This window comes from Miscanthus floridulus, chromosome 15, assembly GCF_019320115.1.
Source record: "Miscanthus floridulus cultivar M001 chromosome 15, ASM1932011v1, whole genome shotgun sequence".
Taxonomy (NCBI): domain Eukaryota; kingdom Viridiplantae; phylum Streptophyta; class Magnoliopsida; order Poales; family Poaceae; genus Miscanthus; species Miscanthus floridulus.
In genome coordinates, this window is record NC_089594.1 from 82564308 (window position 1) to 82585535 (window position 21228).

The 21228-nt window shown below is 44.7% G+C and overlaps 1 pseudogene; it reads left to right on the forward strand.

Annotated features, from left to right (window-relative positions):
• The first annotated feature begins 1731 nt into the window (after nt 1–1731).
• LOC136507791 (phospholipase D alpha 1-like) lies at nt 1732–20874 on the forward strand (annotated as a pseudogene).
• Nucleotides 20875–21228: the final 354 nt, after the last annotated feature.

The window sequence follows — 21228 nt, forward strand, 5'->3', positions numbered from 1 at the left end:
GAAGCGTGTGGGCGAAGACCATTCACTGGCGCAGTATGGGAGCTGCGCCTTCATGCTGTGGAGGAACTAGAAGGGCGAGAAGCTGGAGATTTCCTTTGCCTAGAAGAACAAGTGGTCGAAGAACTGGATGCAGTACTAGTTCTACGTCAGGACCGGAGGCATGACGTCCACTAGCACTGATGGAAAGAAGAACACCTAATACCCCTTGGCCTCGGTGATGATGCCGATGAGGCCTTTCACCCAAGGGATCCTAGGATCAGGTACGGTGGAAGGCCGTGAAGCATGTGATAGGGCCTTCGGCTTGGCTTGCCGATACTAAGGAGGCTGGGACTTGGTGGAGGAGATGGTGGCGGTGAACTGCTAGCTGCTGGGCAGGAATAGGCTTGCCAAGACCAATGAGATGGTGAACGTTCCCGTGTTCAGCGAAGGCATGGGGTTCCCTTCCCTAGATTTGGTTTTGAGAAGATGGAGGGCCAAGCTGCAGAGAAGATTGTGAAGTCCACAGAGGCTAGGGCGCGCTAGATTCTAGGCGAGATGTCCGATAGGGAATATTTCTCACGCCGAGCCATCGCGGGCACGATGCCTCAGCTGAACAGACATTACTACACAAATAATTTTGTGAGACAATGCACTTTTATTAACCGAGGTGGTCACAAAATTCAACCGCCTCCTAAAATACTCAGCGATTACAGAGGCGGTCATTTTTATTTACAGAGGCGGTTAGAAAATGCCCGCCTCCATAAATCCATTTTTGGAGGCGGGCACTCTATAATGCCCGCCTCCTAAAATACAGGCCTAGTTCCCAGCCCTGGCTACTCATCTCGGCTCGATATCATGCTCATAGTATATATACCTAGACCTAGGGTTTCATTCACTTGTCTCTCTCACAGCCCCTCAGTAGCACCCGACGCCCCACACTAGACGCCTCCGCATCCTGGCCCCTCACTCACCACTCCCTCTCCCTCACCTCTCCCTCTCTCCCATGTCATCCCTCTCCGAAGGCTCCTCCCTCCTCTCCCCAACGGAGCCCGAGATCGGCCGAAGAAGGGCGCGTGCACCTCCCTCTCCTCTCCATCTCTCCCATGGAACCCACGCTCGGCCGGTGCATGGGGTGGCTGGCGGCGCATCCCTCTCCCTCTCTAGCAGTGCATCTCTCTCCCTCAAGCTCGGCCAGCGCACAAAGAGGCCATTGGTGCATCCCTCTCCCTCAAGCTCAGCCGGTGCATGGGGAGGCTGGATCCGGCCTCGGCATGGGCAGATCTGGAGGCGGCTGGCTCCACGACGGTGGATTTGGCTGCGATGGGCTCCACCATGGCGAATCTAGCCCTAGCATAGGCGGATTTGGCGACCGCGGACTCCACAATGGCGGATCCGGTGGTAGTGGGCTGCACCACGTCGGATCTGGCCCCAGCGTGGGTGGATCCGGCAGCGGCGGATCTGGCCCCGGCGCGGGTGGATCCGGTGGCATGCAGCCTAGATCCAGGCCCAAGCCTAGTTTGGGCTTTGGGCTTTGGGCTTTTTCTTTTTTTTCTTTTTTTAATTTATTTTTGGAGGCAGGCAAAACAACTGCCTCCGTTAATCTAGCATTAACAGTGACCTTTGATTAGAGTTTGTTGTAATGCCTGCCTCCATTAATCAATTTGGCCCACCCTTATAAAGATTTTTGTAGTAGTGAGACCGTTTGAAGAATTTGGGATTCATCATGAGGAGGATGAAGTTCCCGCGAAGGTGATGAAATCCCTTGAGGACAAGGCGAGGAAGGCCACCATGAAGAATGCAATAGCTACGGTGGAGGCGAAGAAGAGGAAGGTGCAGACGACCTCCAAGGTGACCACTAAGTGGCAGAAGACAAGGGCTGCCTCTGATGCTGCCTCTACCGACGCTTCTGTGGTTGCCTCCGTGCATGCTGGGAAGGAGATTGCTGAGAACGTCAGTGGGGGGTTTGCCTCCACTGCTGCCGACAGTGGGGGCACATACTCTGTGCTTCCCTGGATCTAGGCATGGAAGATTTGGTGGACACCGCCGTCCGAGGCTTGGTTGGACTTGCTGCCGAGCCCTCCGCTGTGACGCCTATGCCCGGTGTGTTGGGCGATGATTCCTCTAGGTCCAAGGTAGTGGCATCAGTGAGGATGAGGAGGAGTACCAGTAGGAGGAGGCTGGTGATGCTAGTGATGCTTCTTCACTGAGGGAGGAGGGAGGTGACATTGGTGTCGGCCTTAGCCATCCTACACTTGATGTCGATGAGGTGTCCAAAGATGAGGCGGAGGTGGCCTCCCTGGTAGACCCGCAGCAGAGTGTGGATCTGGTTAGCACCAGACATGGTGCAGGAGATGCTGGAGGCTTGGGTAGAGTTCTAAGTCCTTTGCATGTTGGTAAGCTGTCCTCCATCCTTGCTCCGCTTTGGTCTTTTCTTTTCTCTGTGTAGGCCAAAGCTGGCTTGTTTTTGTGTAGGGGGCCAGACGGAGGCCTTAGGGAGGATAGATGCGAACCCCAATGATCCTCTGGGGGCTGACCTTGCCCGAATTGGTTTGGGGGCGGCGCCAAGGCCTCCGCTTATGGGGCCAACTCCCCGCCCTTCTGCTCCCTTTATGGATCATGGCGAAGGTGTTTCTTGTCTTTAGGGCTTTACTTCTGCTTTGTTTGTTTTCACCGGATTTTCCTAATCCAACCTTCTTATTTCATGTTCCTCCGATAGAACAATAAGTGGGTGGTCGCATACCCTTGAGGCTATCTATAAAAATATCGAACGTTGTATTTCCTCCATCTTTTTGGTTTTCCTTATTTTCTTACGTGTCTTACACTTCACCTACTGGCAGGTCACCTTCACCATCACATGAGGGACATGGATTACTTCTAGCTGCTTCGCATGAACTTAGAGCAGTAGTGTGTGGTATGTTTTCTTCTTTGCCTCTTGGATTGTTACTCTGTCTTAGCGGAGGCTAATTGATTTTTGTTTTTCTTTGGCAGAGCCATTATCTGGCAGAGGCTATGGAAGAACACGGCACCGAAGAGCAACTTAGCATCAACCATATTCTGATCCTTTGGGAAAGAATTATCATCAACTTTCATCTTCTGAGGTGTATCAAATTTAAGCTTCCCTTGTTGAATAGCCCTTTGTATATGCTGTCGAAAAATTCTGCACTCATTAGTAGAATGAGAAGTAGTATTATAAAATTTACAGAACTTCTTATTCTTCAACTGATCAGGAGGTAATACGACATGATTGGCTAGCAATTTGATATGTCCTTTCTCAAGCAAGAAATCAAAGAGTTTGTCTGATTTTGTGACTTCAAAATCATAAGTTTCTTCAACTCCTTTTCCCCAAGGATTTGGAACCATCACTATCTTTTTACCCCAATTTCATTCAGCTGCAGCAATCTCCTCTTCTTCACCAGTCTCTCCATCATCATCAACTAAATATAGATTATAAGCTTCAGCAATTGCGACATTCTTCTAGAATCGAGTATCTCTGCGTATTTTCTAGAATGAGCTATTAAGTGCCACCACCCGTTGAGCCAACTGACCTAAATTATCAAACTTTTGCCTAAGCAGTTTTTCTCTCCATGTTGGCAACATTCCTCGAACAGCCAAAGCAGCTAGCTGATCATCAGTCAGATTCAATAAAAAACACAATTTTCTTGTTTCCCGGAACATCTAAAGGAACTCAGCACCCGATTTATTAGTTCTTTGCCTTATGGTTGTCAAATCTATGATTTTATTTTCTCCTATCCTACTATAGAAATATGTATTAAAATTCTTCTCCAGATCAGTCCAATTGACAATAGAATTAACTGGTAACGATGAAAACCAGGTGAAAGCTGGTCCTGACAGGGACAGAGAGAAGAAACGGACTCGATGAGCTTCTTCAATGGATGCTTCACCCAACTGAGTAAGATACTGACTGACATGTTCTATTGTACTTGTGCTATCCTAACCAGAGAACTTAGCAAATTCAAGAAGCCTGTAGTTTATAGGAAAAGCAACCAAATCATACCACTCTAGATATGGACATTTGTACAAAAAGGTCTGCCCTTTTGGTTTTAAACTGAACTGAGTCTTCATCATTTCAGTTACTCTGAGCAACAACTCATCAGCATTTGAATTTGGATATCTTTGCAATTGCTGGCCCATCTGTGGATTAAAATTTTGAGTACCTTGATACCCAAGATTTGGAATCATATGGAGGGTATTATAATTTGTCCCATAATAATATCCTTGTGGAATCTCTATCTGTTGAGTCCTTTGCTGATTTGTTACTTGAAGTCTCTGATTGTAAACATTAGGATCTATATCTCTACGAATCCTTTGAACTGATGGCGTTATTTTTTGAGCCGACAGAGGTACTTGGCCTGATGTGCCAAAATTAAACATTTGATTCTGAACTTGCCCTGTCGGCTGTTGCACATGCTGCACTGATGATCTAGGATTATACTGTATTTGATTCATAGTAGCACCCTGAACTTGCTCAGATGAGCTCTGAATTGCCTGTGCATCATCATTGCCAGCTAGTGCTGTTTCTTGATGGCTAGTACTAGCTTGATTAGTCACCTGAGTCGATGGATGATGAATGTTGTAATAAGATAGTCCAACCTGATCAATTGGATATCCATGAAACACCTCCTTCATGGTATTGTGGAATGTATTCAAGAAAGTTGTATTTTGATTCAACATGGCATCATGAACAGATTTGTTGATAGCTTCTACAAAAAAACGTCTACCATTAGCTTCATCTGTATCTGACTTTCCATGTATCAAAACTCTTGGTAGTAGATCTTTCTGAACAACTTTATTGTCACGCGTCTTGGTGTATGACAACAAGCACTTGTTCTAAAACTCCTATATAGCCTTACCAATGACATCCTTACCCTCATCATATAAGTCTTCATAAGGCACCATAAGAATGTCCCTGTTGTTGTGAGCTGCCATGACAATTGTTGTCCCACCGGGCCTGCCAAAAAGTGTATTAGCACAAAAATGTGGTAATGTGACCAACACACAGCAAGCCGGAAGATCGGAACCAAATGAGACTAGAGATCTACTTGGCTTCAACACATAACTAATCGATTCTAAAGAACCGACGATATGCCAGTCAATTTGACCTACAATTGACAAGAAGAGAAAATCTTATCAGTAATTTAAGGTGGAACATGTCGGTGTCGCTCCAGACAGTTCCAAATATACAGCAAGATAGCCGATTCGATAAGGCTATCTACTAAATAGTTGATATCCAGCATATCAGTAAAAGCAAGGATCGCTAAATTAAAGATTATTGGCTAATATCAATGATAGTGGTATGAATTTAAGATAATCGATACTCATGGGTCATAGTAGTTTTATTGTGATTGATCAACCTAGATGAAAACAAGTACAATACACCCATATAAGTAATTTAAGAAAACATCATCAGCTAGATGAACATGATTAGTATAAAGCATTGAGCCGATAAGTTTCACGAGAAAGAATATAACATCCGAATAAATTGACTGTCTAGTACAAATGAATCTACAAACACCCTGAATCTAATCTGTCACCATCAACAGTGAGGTTCTATCAAATCGATATAGCTATGATAATGGTATCAAACTAAAACCCAAGAGTCGATAAAACCATACATATATCGACAGGTTCATGGAAACATGTTATATGTATGAGGTCACAAACAAATCGGCTAAAATAGCCGATTGTATTACATAGCAAACAAACAGAGTACATGTCTTGATTGTGAACAAAACCACTAATTGATATTTTCCGATCTAAAGTCTTACTAGTGAGGTTCGACCAGGTCGATGCATCTATAGTAGTGTCATTAACTAATGAATTTATTCAAGATTTTGAACATGTCTTTGATTGCGTGCTATGTTTGATTGGAATAGAGATAAAATAGCCAATCTAGCAGAATTAAGTCATCAATTATATGATTTAAAGCATGACCAGGCAAGGGACGACCAATTAAGATAATTTGAGGCCGATCTATCTCTATCTCAATAAGATAATTTATTGTAATTAATAAAACATTAATTACAATAAGATTGATAACCGATAAATCAACCAAAAACAGTAAGGGAAATCTTACTAATCTTAGTCGATTCGATAATTGATGATATTGTACTAAACAACAAGTTACTTAATACAAAACCAATAACTTTGATCTATATTATGATTCGTAAGAGATCAATCAGTTAATGCAGCCTTATAAACAACAATATGAATCGATAACTAACTTTTATTATAGATCATACTCATCTTAGTCGATTCGATAATTGGTGATATTGTACTAAACAATAAGTTATTTAATACAAAACCAATAAGTTTGATCTATATTATGATTCGTAAGAGATCAATCAGCTGATGTAGCCTTACAAACAACAATATGAATCGATAACTAACTTTTATTATAGCTTATAAAAGATCAATCAGCTGATGCAGCCTTACAAATAGAAACCGGTCACCATGTTGCAGAGAGAGAGGAGAGAGACCGCAGGTGAGGGATGTTCAACACGCCAGTTACCACCGGTGGAGTATCCAGTGCACAAGCAGCATACCGGTCACGCTAGTGCCGAACCAAAAACACGAGCGCCAATAGCATACCCTACCGGACTCAGTGAATTTGCCGAGTGCCAGGGGCACTCGGCAAAGCCCAATTTGCACTCGGCAAAGGCTTTGCCGAGTGCTGCACTCGGCAAAGAGCACTCGGCAAAAAAAGAGTCGGCAAAGACGTCTTTGCCGAGTGTCTTTTGTCGGGCACTCGGCAAAGCCTTTGCCGAGTGCCGACACTCGGCAAAGTTGGAACCGAAAAAAAAGCCGAAAAAAATGGGAATTTTTACCCAAAAAAAAATGAATTTTTTTTTAATTGGTGGAGGCCCCCACCGGTCGGCGCCCATCCATCTCCGGCTTTTTTCGCGTAAATTTCACGGCTACGCGGCCGACGGGATTCGAACCCAAGACCTCCCGCTGCGCACAAACCTCCTCTACCACTACACCACACTGTCACTTATGTCTAGATTCCGTTTTAGTTCCCAATATATTATACTAAACCGAGTGTAAATTGCTTATTTGAGACCCTAAATGAATTCAAATCAAAAAGTGGTCAACTACAAAGTTTCATAACTTTTTGAGATCTACAATTTTCATTTAGTAAGTTTTTCCATCCGAGGTCGTTTGAAAAATTTGAATTTTAAATTTGAGAGATTCAAACGTAGTTTTGCATGATAAGATGATTTCAAATCAAAAAGTTGTCAACTACATAGTTTCATAACTTTTGGAGATCTACAATTTTCATTTAGGAAGTTTTTTCATCCGAGGTCGTTTGAAAAATTCAAATTTTAAAATTTTCAAATTCAAACGTCGTTTTTGCATGAAAAATGATTTCAAATCAAAATGTTGCCAACTACAAAATTTCATAACTTCTCAAGATCTACAAAGTTTATTTTGGTCATTTGTTCATCCGACATAGTGGTAGTAACATTGTTCACAAATCATATATATCTCTCTTCTATTTTCATGAAATTAATATGAGAGATGTATATTTTATGAACAACGTTATTGTCGCTTTGTCAAATGAAGAAATGACCAAAATAAACATTGTAGATCTTGAGAAGTTATACAACTTTGTAGTTGAAAAGTTTTTCATTTGAATTCATTTAGGGCCTCAAAAATTGATTCAAAAAACTGATTTGCCGAGGGTCAAAAAAATGCACACGGCAAAATACCTCTTTGCCGAGTGCCAAAATATAGGCACTCGGCAAAATACGGCTTTGCCGAGTGCTAGAAAAAAGGCACTCGGCAAACTGAGAGTAAATTGCTTGTTTGAGGCCCTAAATGAATTCAAATCAAAAAGTGGTCAACTACAAAGTTTCATAACTTTTTGAGATCTACAATTTTCATTTAGTAAGTTTTTTCATCCGAGGTCGTTTGAAAAATTCAAATTTTAAAATTTCCAAATTCAAACGTCGTTTTTGCATGACAAGATGATTTCAAATCAAAATGTTGCCAACTACAAAATTTCATAACTTATCAAGATCTATAAAGTTTATTTTGGTCATTTGTTCATCCGACGTAGTGGTAGTAACATTGTTCACAAATCTTATATATGTATCTTCTACTTTCATGAAATTAATATGAGAGATATTAGATATGTAGATTTTATGAACAACGTTATTGTCGCTTTGTCAAATGAAGAAATGACCAAAATAAACTTTGTAGATCTTGAGAAGTTATACAACTTTGTAGTTGAAAAGTTTTTCATTTGAATTCATTTAGGGCCTCAAAAATTGCTTCGAAAAAATGATTTGCCGAGGGCAAAAAAAAATGCACACGGCAAAAAGCTTCTTTGCCGAGTGCCAGAAAAAAACACTCGGCAAAGACGTATTTTGCCGTGTGTTTTTGTTTGCCGAGTGTATTTTATTTGGCACTCGGCAAACACGGTATTTGCCGAGTGCCCGATAAAATACACTCGGCAAAGCCTCGGCACTCGGCAAATCGCCGGTTTCCGGTAGTGATAGGGCATCGGTCACGTCCGGTGAGAAGACCAGTGCACCCAATAGGAGTCCAGTGCATGCCCCCGTGACTAGCAGCCCGACATAAAAAACTTGATCGAATCTTGGCCAAATCGAATCCACCTGCCATGAAATTTTAACCAGATGGTCACAAGGCAGTAGGTGGGCTATCCCTAAGAAATCATCACCCAAGATTTAGCCAATCCATGGGAATTTCAAACCGTGCGAAGAACATAGTTTTTCCTCCCCAAAATGAAAATCATCCCGATCTGCGAGCTCATGTGGATTTAGAGAAATCTCATTGAAGAAAATTGTCCTAGCTCATATCAGATCAATCGGAAAGACCCCAAACCATCTCAAATCAAAGATGGAAGCAAAACGAGGAGAGGGAAAACAGAGAGTCAAAGAAGACTGAAACACGAATCACAAGAACACAAATTTAGATTTTGAATCCTAGAGGACAATGAGAGGTTAGGGCATCTCCTCCCACTGAAAAAGATTCATGGTACACAGATGAAGGTACTCCTCTCCTTAGTCTCCCAATGATCTCTCTCCCACCATGCTCGACAGCCCCGATTTGGCATGCTAGCCTCCAACAGTTGCGCTAACTGTTAGCGTGTTAATCCTCACATGTTCTACAGACCATGCAGTGGCAGTAGGCACACATACCAAGTGCCATCTCAGGAGGTGGTTTAGAAAGTTTCTTTGTATTCTATTTATAAACGATGCATGAGATCTAATGATTATCGCGTTGAGTTAATCCGCTTTCGTGGAATCAAACGGGGACTGATCCCCTCATTTTTGCTTTCCCTAAACCGCCCTTGGCCTCTCACCGTGGCATCCTCCCGCCTCCATGCCGGCATCCCTTCGTTTGCCGGCACTCCCACTCTCCCAATGTTGTCCAACAAGGACACTGCGCTCCGGTAGGCTGCAGCTGAAGCAGCCACCGCCGAGGCCTGGGCAACCACAATCAGGGCATAGGAAGCCACCCATCGTCTTGCGGAGTACGAGAACGTGGAGCAGTCCCAGCTCCATGCTCATGATGTTGCGGTGTTCAACATCAAGATGATGATCCTCCTCGTCCTCGAGCAGACGTCCATGTTCTACAGCCGTTGGCGCAGACTCTTCCTCAACACCGTTACCAAATACGCTCTCGACTCTCTAGTCCTCTCCGATGATGATTTCTCCATGGATTCTCATTGCCATCGCATGGATTGCAATGTCAAGTCATGTCTGTTCGGCACGGCGTCGCTTTGAGCGCATCGAAGCAATGTCCATCGCATCGCCGACATCGCGCTCCATCTGGCTCGCCCTTGAAGAATAGTTCATCATCAATAAGGAGACCCATACTATCATCCTTGATGCTGAATTCTGGACCCATGTTTAGTGATACCTTTCTATTACCGACTACTACAACAAGATGAAGCGTATGGCGGACACTCTGGGGACATTGGTGAGCCAGTTATGGACCGCACCTTAGTCCTTAATATTCTTCACGGGCTAAACGAGCGGTACTCTCACATGGCATCATTCATCAAGCGCACGCGCTCGTTTCTGGCCTACTTCAACGTCCATGCAGATCTGCTTATCGAGGAAGTGACTCTCGCCAGCATGTCCTACACTCAAACGACATCTATGGACACCACTCTAGCGTACCCTCCTACGCCGCATAATGATATCACCAACCCAGGCTTCGGTGTGTTGCCACACCTCAATTGGCCCAAATGGCCCCAGCTTCGGTGTGTTGCCTTCCATGGGCCTCTAGATGGCTACTGCAAAGTTTAGCGACATTTGGAGATGATTTGATGTGGGTTTTGGCCTTTTTCTCCACATGATTGGCCCTGATTTGCCAGGTTTATTTGGCCTTCTCCTCTTGGGCTCATGTTGGGTGATGTTACGCCTTGTCCTATTGCGTATTTGGGCATGTTTTCCTTGTTATTCTGACATGTCCTCCAGTAAATGAATAATCACCAAAACTTGTGGAATTCATTAGTTATAAGCCCTAATTCTAAGTTTAGTTTTTGTATGAGTTCATTTTATGTGAGAGTTGGTGGTAAGAAATAGGAGTTAAAGACCGCCAACATGCTCTCATCGCTAGCACGCCTATCCAGAAGTAGTACGCTAGCCAGCAGTTCACCAGCCCAGTCGGCAAGCCATTCGTCGCAGGCTCACCAGCCTCTGCACCCTTCTATAGCGCCCCTTCCGTCGCACCACACCAACAACAATCCTGGACATGGGACCCGTAGGCTTTGTGAACAATTTCAACACCATGACACTCACTCCTCCACCAAAAGACCACTGGTACATAGACCCAGGTGCTTCCTTTCAAATGGTCTCAAACTCTGACTCTTTATACTATGTTCACTCACCCAATTCTTTTACCCCTCTAATATCATGGTCGGTAATGGCTCTTGTTTTACCTATCACTAGTGTCGGGTCTACTTCTTTTCCTATTACAGATCACCCTTTACATTTGTTATCTCCCTGCACATTATTAAGGACCTCATTTCAGTCCATCGTTTCACCGCTATCAATCATTGTTCTATCGAATTTGACCCTTTTGGTCCCTCTGTGAAGGATCTGGTAATGCGGAACAAGATCGTTAGGTGCAATAGTTCTGGGGAGCTCTACTCCTTTTGGCCACCAACCCACCTTCACACTTTCGCCACCATCACATCCCCTCCCATGATTTGGCACCACCGGATCTGTCATCTTGGCCTTGAGTCCTTATCTCACTTAGCACCATTCTTACATTCTGCTAGTAACAAAAGTGAGTTAGAAACCATATGTCATGCTTGTCAGCTAGGCTGCCATGTGCACCTTCCTTTTACTCAATCCTATTCTCGTGCTCTCAAGAATTTTGATTTAATACACTATGATTTGTGGACATCTTCAACTGCAAGTGTGTCACTGACTATATATACTGTCTTACAATTCTTGATGATTGCTCACATTACTCATGGACTTTTCCTTTACGTCTCAAGTCAGACATATTTCCTACTCTCCAACTTTTTTACTTATCTCGTTACTCAGTTTGGCACCACGATTAAGACAGTCCAGTGTGACAAGCATTAGGAGTTGGACAACGCCACCACCTGCTCCTTCCTCCTCACTCATGGTGCCACCATTTGCATGTCATGCCCTCATACTTCCCCCCAAAATGGTCACATCGAACTTATTATCTGTTCCACAAATAATATTAAGTGTTCTCTAATGTTTCAAGCCAGCATTCTGGTGCGTTAGTGGGTGGAAGCCCTTCACACAGCCACCTATCTCCGCAACTACCACTCAACCAAGACCTTTGATTTGCAAACTCCGTACTCTGCTCTGTATGGTGCTGACCCTTCCTATGATCATCTTTGTTTTTTTTGTTGTAAGTGCTATCCTAACCTATCTACAACCACTCCACATAAGCTCGCTCCTCAGTCCACCCTTTGCGTCTTCTTAGGATATCCCTCGGAACACAAGGGATAGCACTGCCTCGATCTTGCTAGAAATCACATTATTTCTTGACACGTTACCAAACTTCCTTTCCTTTTGCCGAGCTTCCTGCCCCACTCCCTTTATCCAACCATGAATTTGTCTCAGAGTTTGACTATGTGTCTAGCCCTATTAGTACTTTGTTGCAGGTTCTGGTCTTGCATGTCCAGGTGCTGCAGGTCTTGGCCGATCTAGCACTGCCCCCAATGAATATGTTTCTCTGACTGTTGCCAGCAGGAAACTGGACACTTCAGCCTCGATAGCTCCCATCCATGGGTCGATCATGGTGGAGCCCATTTCCCTTGCATTGGCCGGCCTTCGGCGGTCGCTGGACCATCAGGTACTAGGATGTTTTTGCCCAACAACCCGCCCTTAGCCTCATCGTAGGCTAGCACCTCTTTTCTGCAGCACACCTGGTTCTGGTGCACAGCTTCCACCAGGCGCTGTTCCAGTCTCGACTATCATCAATGACCATGTTAGGGTCACTCGGGGCAATCATGGTTTTCAACAGCCCTAGAAGATCTTTAACCTGCAAACCACTGTGTTGTCTCCTATTCCAAAGACCTACAGTCGTGCTTTGGCTGATCCAAACTGTCGGGATACTATGCTAGAGGAATGCACCACCCTCCAAGCGAACAACATCTGGGATCTTGTTCCTCCCCCATGTGGCACCAACTTTGTTACCGGGAAGTGGATCTACAAGAACAAGTTGCTTCCTGATGGTACCCTAGATCGTTACAAAGCTCGTTGGGTAATGTGGGGTTTCAAACAGTGCCCTATTATTGATTTTGGTGAGACTTTTAGTCCGATTGTGAAGGCAGCCACCATCCGCACGGTTCTATCTCTAGCAATATCTCGAAACTGGCCGGTAAATCAGTTGGATGTGAAGAATGCTTTTCTCCCATGCACCTTGAGTGAGACGGTCTATTGTGCACAACCGTATGGTTTTGTTGATTCCTCCAAGACTGACCATGTGTGCCATCTTAATAAGTCCTTATTTGGCTTGAAACAGGCACCCCGAGGTTGGTACAACAAGTTTGCTTCCTTTCTTCGATCTATTGGTATTATGGAAGCATAATCGGATACATCTCTCTTTGTTCTTCGGTGCGAGTCCAACAGGGCATACTTGCTTCTTTATGTTGATGATATCATTTTAACTGCCTCTTCTGGAGATTTGCTACGCATTATTGTCAGTTCTCCAAGGACTTCTCTATGAAGGATCTTGGCAGTCTACGTCACATTCTTAGGATGCCTATCTCTCGGAGTACTATTGGTATGAACCTGTCACAGCGTCACTATATGCTTAAGATCTTGGATCGTGCTGATATGTCGGATTACAAACCCTATTCCGCTCCAATGGACACAATGCTAACCTCTCTTCTGATGTGCCTCCTGTTACCAATGCCACCTATTACCATGCTCTCGCTGGTGCCCTACAATATCTCACTTTCACCCAGTCGAACATCTCTTTATGTCACGTAGTAGATCTGTCTTTATGTGCATGATCCCGGTCTACTGCATTTGGCCTTGATCAAGCGTGCTCTCCACAATATCAAGGGCACCTTGGACTATGGTCTACGGCTGCTTTGTTCTTCTAGTTATGACCTGGTTGCATACTCCAATGCTGATTATGCTGGCTAGGGTATGCTGTATTTTTGGGCGATAATTCGATCTCCTGGTCATCAAAGCGCCGGACAACAGTGCCCCATTCGAGTGCAGCGGCCAAATATCAGGTAGTTGCTAATGCTGCTGCAGAGGTCACTTTGCTCCGTCAGTTATTTTGGGAGCTCCGTATCTGTCTCAGGCGTTCTACTGTGCTGTTTTGTCATAACATCATTGCCGTTAATCTCTCAACAAAACTGGTACAACATCAGCGCACCAAACACATTGAGATTGATGTACACTCCAAGTTCTTCATGTGCATGCCACCTCGCACTATGTGGACATATTCACTAGGATGTGCCTACCTCTGTTTTTACGGAATAAAGGTCCAGTTTGAACGTCTCCAATTCCGGCTGATATCGACGTTCCAACTGTAGGGGCGTGTTAGCGTGTTAATCCTCATGCGTTCTACAGACCATGCAGTAGCAGGCGCATGTACTGGTGCCATCTCAGGAGGCGGTTTAAATAGTTTCCTTGTTTTTTGTTTCTTAACATGCCTCTCCATATGCCTCCATGTATTCTGTTTATAAACGATGCTTGAGATCTAATGATTATCGTGTTGAGTTAATCTGCTTTCACTAACTCGTGACGTGTGATTTGGTTAATACAGAGACAGCGAATGATTCATGAATGATGGCACTACCTGCCTCCCTCCGGATTACTATTCTCTCTACTACTGTTGATCGCTTCATCATTAACTGCCATGCTACTGTTCTAATTTTGCTCAAGAGCGAGAGTGCTCAAGCATTAGTTCCCTAAATCTCGTTTCGAAGTATGCCTACCAGATTCGTCTCTTCTGCTAACACGACATGTTCATTTTGTTTTGTTTCGATAGCTTGTGGAAGGGATCGAGGAAACCGTGGGTGTCGACAAGGGCAGCACCGAGATATAAGCCACCATTGATCCGGAGAAGGTCTGCGTTGGGCGTACACGTACCATCTTCAACGAGCCCATCAATCCTCGCTGGTACGAGTCCTTCCACATCTACTGCACGCACAGGGCCGCCAACGTCATCTTCACCGTCAAGATCGACAACCCCATTGGGGCCTCGCTCATCGGGAGGACTTAATTGCCTATCACGGACCTCCTGGACGGAGAGGAGATTGACAGGTGGCTTGAAATCTGTGATGACAAGCGTGAACCCATTGGACACAGCAAGATCCATGTGAAGCTCCAGTACTTTGACGTTTCCAAGGACCGCAATTGGGTGAGGGGTGTCCGGAGCACCAAGTAACCTGGTGTTCCATACACCTTCTTCCCGCAGAGCCAGGGGTGTAAGGTTACTCTGTACCAAGATGCTCATGTCCCCGACAACTTCGTTCCCAGGATCCCGCTTGCTGATGGCAAGAACTATGAGCCATAAAGGTGCTGGGAGGATATCTTTGATGCCATAAGAAAGGCCCAGCGTTTGATTTACATAACTGGCTGGTCCGTGTACACAGAGATCACCTTGGTTAGGGACACCAACAGGCCAAAACCTGGAGTGATGTTACTCTTGGGGAGTTGCTCAAGAGGAAGGCCAGTGAAGGTGTCCAGGTCCTTATGCTAGTGTGGGATGATAGGACTTCGGTCGGCCTGCTTAAGAAGGATGGCATTATGGCAACCCATGATGAGGAGACTGCAAATTACTTTTATGGCACGGACGTCAACTGTGTTCTGTGCGGTCGCAACCCTGATGGTTCTGGCAGCTTGGTTCAGGATCTGAAGATATCAACTATGTTCACGCACCATCAGAAGATAGTAGTAGTTGACCATGAGCTACCCAACCAAGACTCCCAGCGGAGGAGGATAGTCAGCTTCATTGGTAGCATTGACCTTTGTAATGGAAGGTATGATACCCAGTATTACTCCTTGTTTAGGACACTTGACAGTGTCCATCATGATGACTTCCACTAGCCAAACTTTAAGGGTGGATCAATCAAGAAAGGTGGTCCAAGAGAGCCATGGCATGATATTCATTCACGGCTGGAAGGGCCAATTGCTTGGGATGTTCTTTACAACTTTGAGCAGAGATGGAGGAAGAAGGGTGGCAAGGACCTCCTTGTACGTCTCAGGGATCTTTCTGACATTATTATTCCCCCCTCTCCTGCGATGTTCCAGGAGGACAGAGAAACATGGAATGTTCAGCTCTTCAGATCCATTGATGGTGGTGCTGCTTTTGGTTTCCCCGAGACTCCTGAGGAAGCTGCAAGAGCTGGGCTTGTGAGTGGAAAGGATCAAATCATCGACCTGAGTATCCAGGATGCATACATGAATGCCATCTGAAGGGTGAAGAACTTCATATACATTGAGAATCAGTACTTCCTTGGAAGTTCATATGGATGGAAGCCCCAAGGCATCAAGCCCGAAGAAATTGGTGCTCTTCACTTGATTCCAAAGGAGCTCTCATTGAAGATTGTCAGCAAGATTGAAGCTGGGGAACGATTTACTGTTTATGTTTGGTGCCAACGTGGACTGAGAATCCTCCAGAAGAGTCTTCTGTTCAGGCAATCCTTGACTGGCAAAGGAGAGCAATGGAGATGATGTATACTGACGTCACACAAGCTCTCCAAGCCAAGAGAATCGAAGCAAACCCCAAGGACTATCTCACTTTCTTGTGCTTAGGTAACCGCAAGGTGAAGCAGGAGTGAGAATATGAACCCGAGCAACACCCAGAACATGACACTGATTACATCCGTGCTCAAGAGGCTAGGAGGTTTATGATCTATGTTCATAGCAAAATGATAATAGGTAATGGATCAGTTGTACTTTACCCTCGTATTGCACTATCACTACCGGTGACTGTGTAGTTACCGAGTGCCCCGACAATTACCGAGTGTCAAAAGTCGGGGCACTTGGAAAACAGTACTTACCGAGTGCCAACACTCGAAAAACATAAACACCCGGTAGTAGACCGCTTTACCGAGTCAGAACACTCGGTAACTTCAGACACTCGGTAAAACTACAAGTTTACCGAAGGGGTGCACTCGGTAAAAACAGCCACTCGGTATTGAGGTGCCACGTCACCTAGGATAGCAACTGTGCCCCAAACGGCGTCACGGCATGACATGTTTACCGAGTGTATTGGCGCAACACTCGGTAAACACTATCTTTTACCGAGTGTATTGGCGAAACACTCGGTAAAATTCAACCAAATTTCTTTTTTTCCCTTCATTCTTTTTCCTCTATCCACATATGATATTTAGTACTCCATTCCAAAATATGGTGTTTATTTTGATTTATTTACTATATTTCACAAATTTTTCATTCTTTATGAAAATTAGGTACATATCGTGTAAATTTAATTGTAATAATTAAAATCGAACTCGATAAATCACAAGATTGGAAGAATTAACATTGAAGCATACATCTATGTTATAGAAAAAATTTCATAACGTTTTGGAAGTATTTTTACATTCGTCGCTGCCGAACCGGTACATCTCCCAAAGAGACGCTAAACATTCACAATGACGAGTATGATTTCTATTAAGAGTGAAATTCAACATTATGATTTGAACTTGGAATTTTTTAGATAGTAAATAGATGACATGAAATAGTTCATGTGAAAGTTTGGTGAATTTTAGGATTAAATTGGCATTTTTTCTATTCTGTTTTGCATGAAATAATGGATACTTTCACCGAGTGTGACCTCAAACACTCGGTAAAGGTTAGCCACGGCCCACCTGTCTGCCACAGTGGGCTGCCATGCTTCTGTTTACCGAGTGCCGTAGATCTGGGCACTCGGTAAACATGTACCAGGCCCACATGTCATTGGGCTGCGGTGCTTGAGTTTACCGAGTGCCGTACATTTAGGCACTCGGTAAACAGAAGCATTAACACTTAGCCGTTTCTCCCTTAAATCGTGCACAGACACACACACACACACCGCACACGCCTCCCCACCACCATGGCCGCCTCCTCCCCTCCACCACCGCCGCCACCGGGCGGTCCCCCACAGCCGCCGCCACCGGAGAGACGGAGAGAGAGAGAGACGGAGAGAGAGACAACGGCACCGGCGCACCGGACGACGATCCCCTCTGCCGACGCCGCCCCATGCTCCCTCCTTCGCTCCCGTTCCCGCGAGGTGGGGTGGGGTGGGCCCCAGCAGTAGCGGCGACGGCGAGCACTCTCTCCCCTCCCCTGACCGCGGCCTCCCCTTCCGTACGTGCTCCCGCCGCACCGGTGGCGACAAGGGACCCCTGCCTGCTCCCGTCGACGCCAGGTACCTGCCCTGTTGCCCACCTCTCCCCTCCGTCTGGTGGCGCCGTGATGCGATGGAATGGAAATGGATGGATCCGTGCGGGACGGCCCCCGTTGCCTGCACTGGCCGCCGTTTCTGCTGCTCGGACTGAGCGCTCGGTGTCCACGGACCTTTGGGGATTGCTTGCGTGCTCGTCGCGCCCGTGTGGAATTCATGTCAGATAGGGGATGTAGCGAGTCCGGCGGTTTCTCGTTTTTTCTTCTGAAAGTGAATAGGACACACGCTGAAAGCAGCAGGCTTCTCCTGATCTGAAGCTGAAATGCACACGCTGCACATATGTAAATGATACTAATTGATCAGCTAAAAGAGGAGACAATAGGCTTACCTTACTATTAGCCTCATGGAATATTTTGTTTTCGAAGTTGGTAGTAACCCTTCTGAGGTCCACGGTAGAGAGTCCAGGGAAAATGTGGTCCAATCTACATGCTCTGATTAAATTGAACATGTTCGATTGGGTTCAAAAAGGATTGGACGTGAGACATCAAAGAAACATGCTGAAGTTATCTGTCTGACCGATGAGAAATGCATTAGTGGATTCTCAGAGACAGACATAAAGCTAGCTGATAACCAAACTGATCATCTTTATGCAGATAAAACATGAAGGAAATTTGAACCCGCGACACCAAAAAGATCGACATTTTAGAAATCATTGCAATATATTTCAAACCAAAAATGCCTTATCCACACATCAGTACACTAAAGAGAGTACGACTGATAAAGTCGTCGTAACAGTATGCATGAATGGTGGATCGAGACGAATCGAATTAAGACACTGATAACAGTATGCAGGGTGATCAAGACCTGGACTTGACTCCGTTTCTCCGCAGGCCTCCGACCACGTCACAGGCCATCCGACCTTGTTTGATGGGTTTGTATGTTGAACTGTGGACTTGGTTGAACTTTGTGGACTTTGGACACATGTTGATGGTGTTTGTGGACTTTGCATGGTGCTTGTCGACATATGTTGGTTATTGTGAGTGGATGTGACATTTGTGGACATATATGTGATATATATTGCCTATCTGTCATGTTATTATAATTTCCTGTGATTTTGTTGCTTATTGTGACTGGATATGCACTGAAACAAACAAAAAAAAATTTCTGTGGACATATTTTACCGAGTGCAGCACTCGGTAAAACAGAGATTCTGTCAGTTTTACCGAGTGTGGCACTCGGTAAAACAGAGAACAGAACCGAATTGGTTCTGATTCTGTGAATTTTGCCGAGTGTGCCATTTTTTATCGAGTGCCGCATCCCCACTCGGTAATATTTGACTACTTTTTACCGAGTGGGAACACTCGGTAAACATTATTTCCCGAAGTTTATTTGCGGAATTGTTTTAATCACAAAATTGGTTATTCTTTTACCGAGTGTGAGGAGCTACACTCGGTAAACATTATTCAAAAAATTTATTTGCGGAATTGTTTTGATCACGAAATGCTAATTTATTTACCGAGTGCTGCTGGTCACACTCGGTAAAAGTCGCCGTTAACGGTCAGTTTGGAGGCTGACGACTGTCAAGTCATAATTGTTTACCGAGTGTCATTTCAGCACTCGGTAAACCTATGTTCCGAGTGCGCCGATATTAGACACTCGGTAAAATAACGTTACCGAGTCGTTATTTGCCGAGTCCACTTTACCGAGTGTGACACTCGGTAATGAGTTTGCCAAGTGTGTAGCACTATTTGCCGAGTGTTACTCAGACTCGGTAAATACACAGTATCCCGTAGTGTATATTTCATTTTTAAGTTTACTGATATAGAATATATATTTTATACGTTCACACCTAGAGCATGTTTTCTTTCGCTACAAAGCATGCATTTCTGCTTTATCTGTAATGGAAGCAAGGGATCGCTTTTTTTTTTTTTTTTTGTCTCTGGGATCGCTTTAATTAAGTTAGAATTATAACTATTTTAGAGAGCAGCAGAATCAACTTAAAGCATAAATAAAGTATATCAAGAAGAAATTGTCCTATGCTACTATAATCCTGCTTCGTTCAAAGGTCTCATGCTCTTCTCTCATTTGGCTTGAAACCAAGGGGTATAGTTAGTTTCTCTTGATAGCAAAGCTTTGGGCACCCTGCTTACATTGTTTTCTTTTCTTGGCTTCAGAGGTGTCAGATTTTCTGTTCGTGATAGTAACCTCTATATAGCCATGCATTACACTAGATATGGCAGTAGTTTTTCTAATAGACCACGTAACTTTTATTTATCAAAAATTAGGAGCATGGTTGATGTTGTTGTGAAACTTATTACTCTTCTGAAGTGCATATGTTTGGATCAACATGTTTTCTTAGTTAAGAGCGTAACTATATGCTGGAAAGGAAAGGCATCAATATAAAACAACAAATTTTAAGGGGAACAACTATCCTATATATGCTCATATAATTCCACTTTTTTTTGAAGGAATTAACATTCTTTTCAAATGAGTAAAAATAATTCAAGGTATACAGTTAGTTAATCTTAGTAGCAAAAGCTGAATTCCTGCTTGAATTGCTCTCTTGCTTGGCTTGAAAGGCGTCCATTTGTTGATGAAGATGGTAACATTTTTTGTTTGATTTCAGTGGACGACTTGTACATCATCATTGGGTCTGCCAACATCAACCAGAGGTGCATGGACGGTGCCAGGGACTCTGAAATCGCCATGGGCGCGTACCAACCGTACCACCTGGCAACCAGGCAGCCTGCCCGTGGCCACATCCACGGCTTCCGGATGTCTCTGTGGTACGAGCACCTGGGAATGCAGGATGATGTCTTCCAGCGCCCTGAGAGCGTGGAGTGTGTGCAGAAGGTGAACAGGATCGCTGAGAAGTATTGGGATCTGTACTCGAGCGATGACCTGGAGCAGGATCTCCCAGGCCACCTCCTCAGCTACCCGATCGGTGTCACTGCCGACGGCACCGTTACTACGCTGCCTTGGATGGAGAACTTCCCCGACACCCGTGCCCGCGTCCTTGGCAACAAGTCGGTTTACATCCCGCCCATCCTCACTGCATAGACTGCAAACCCCAGGTAGCGCCATGGCTTCTCTCCTGTCTGGCCTCAGCTGTCGTGTCCCTGTGTTTGTGTTCGAGACACTGAAGGTACAGATACAAGTGTTGTTATTATAGTTATTGAGTGATAATAACTGCAGTACTGTGCTTGCTACGTTGCGGTGCCGTTTGTAAGAGGTGACTTCAGAGTTCAGAACTAAAACATGATTGCTTGTTCAAGTGTGTGCTGCTAAATGTCAAATTGTCGTTGCGATGCTCACTACTAAAAAAAAAAGATTTTAAGAGGCACTGCCCAAACATTAACCGAGGTGGTTACAAAATCCAACCGCCTCGTAAAATACCTGTCAATTAATGGAGGT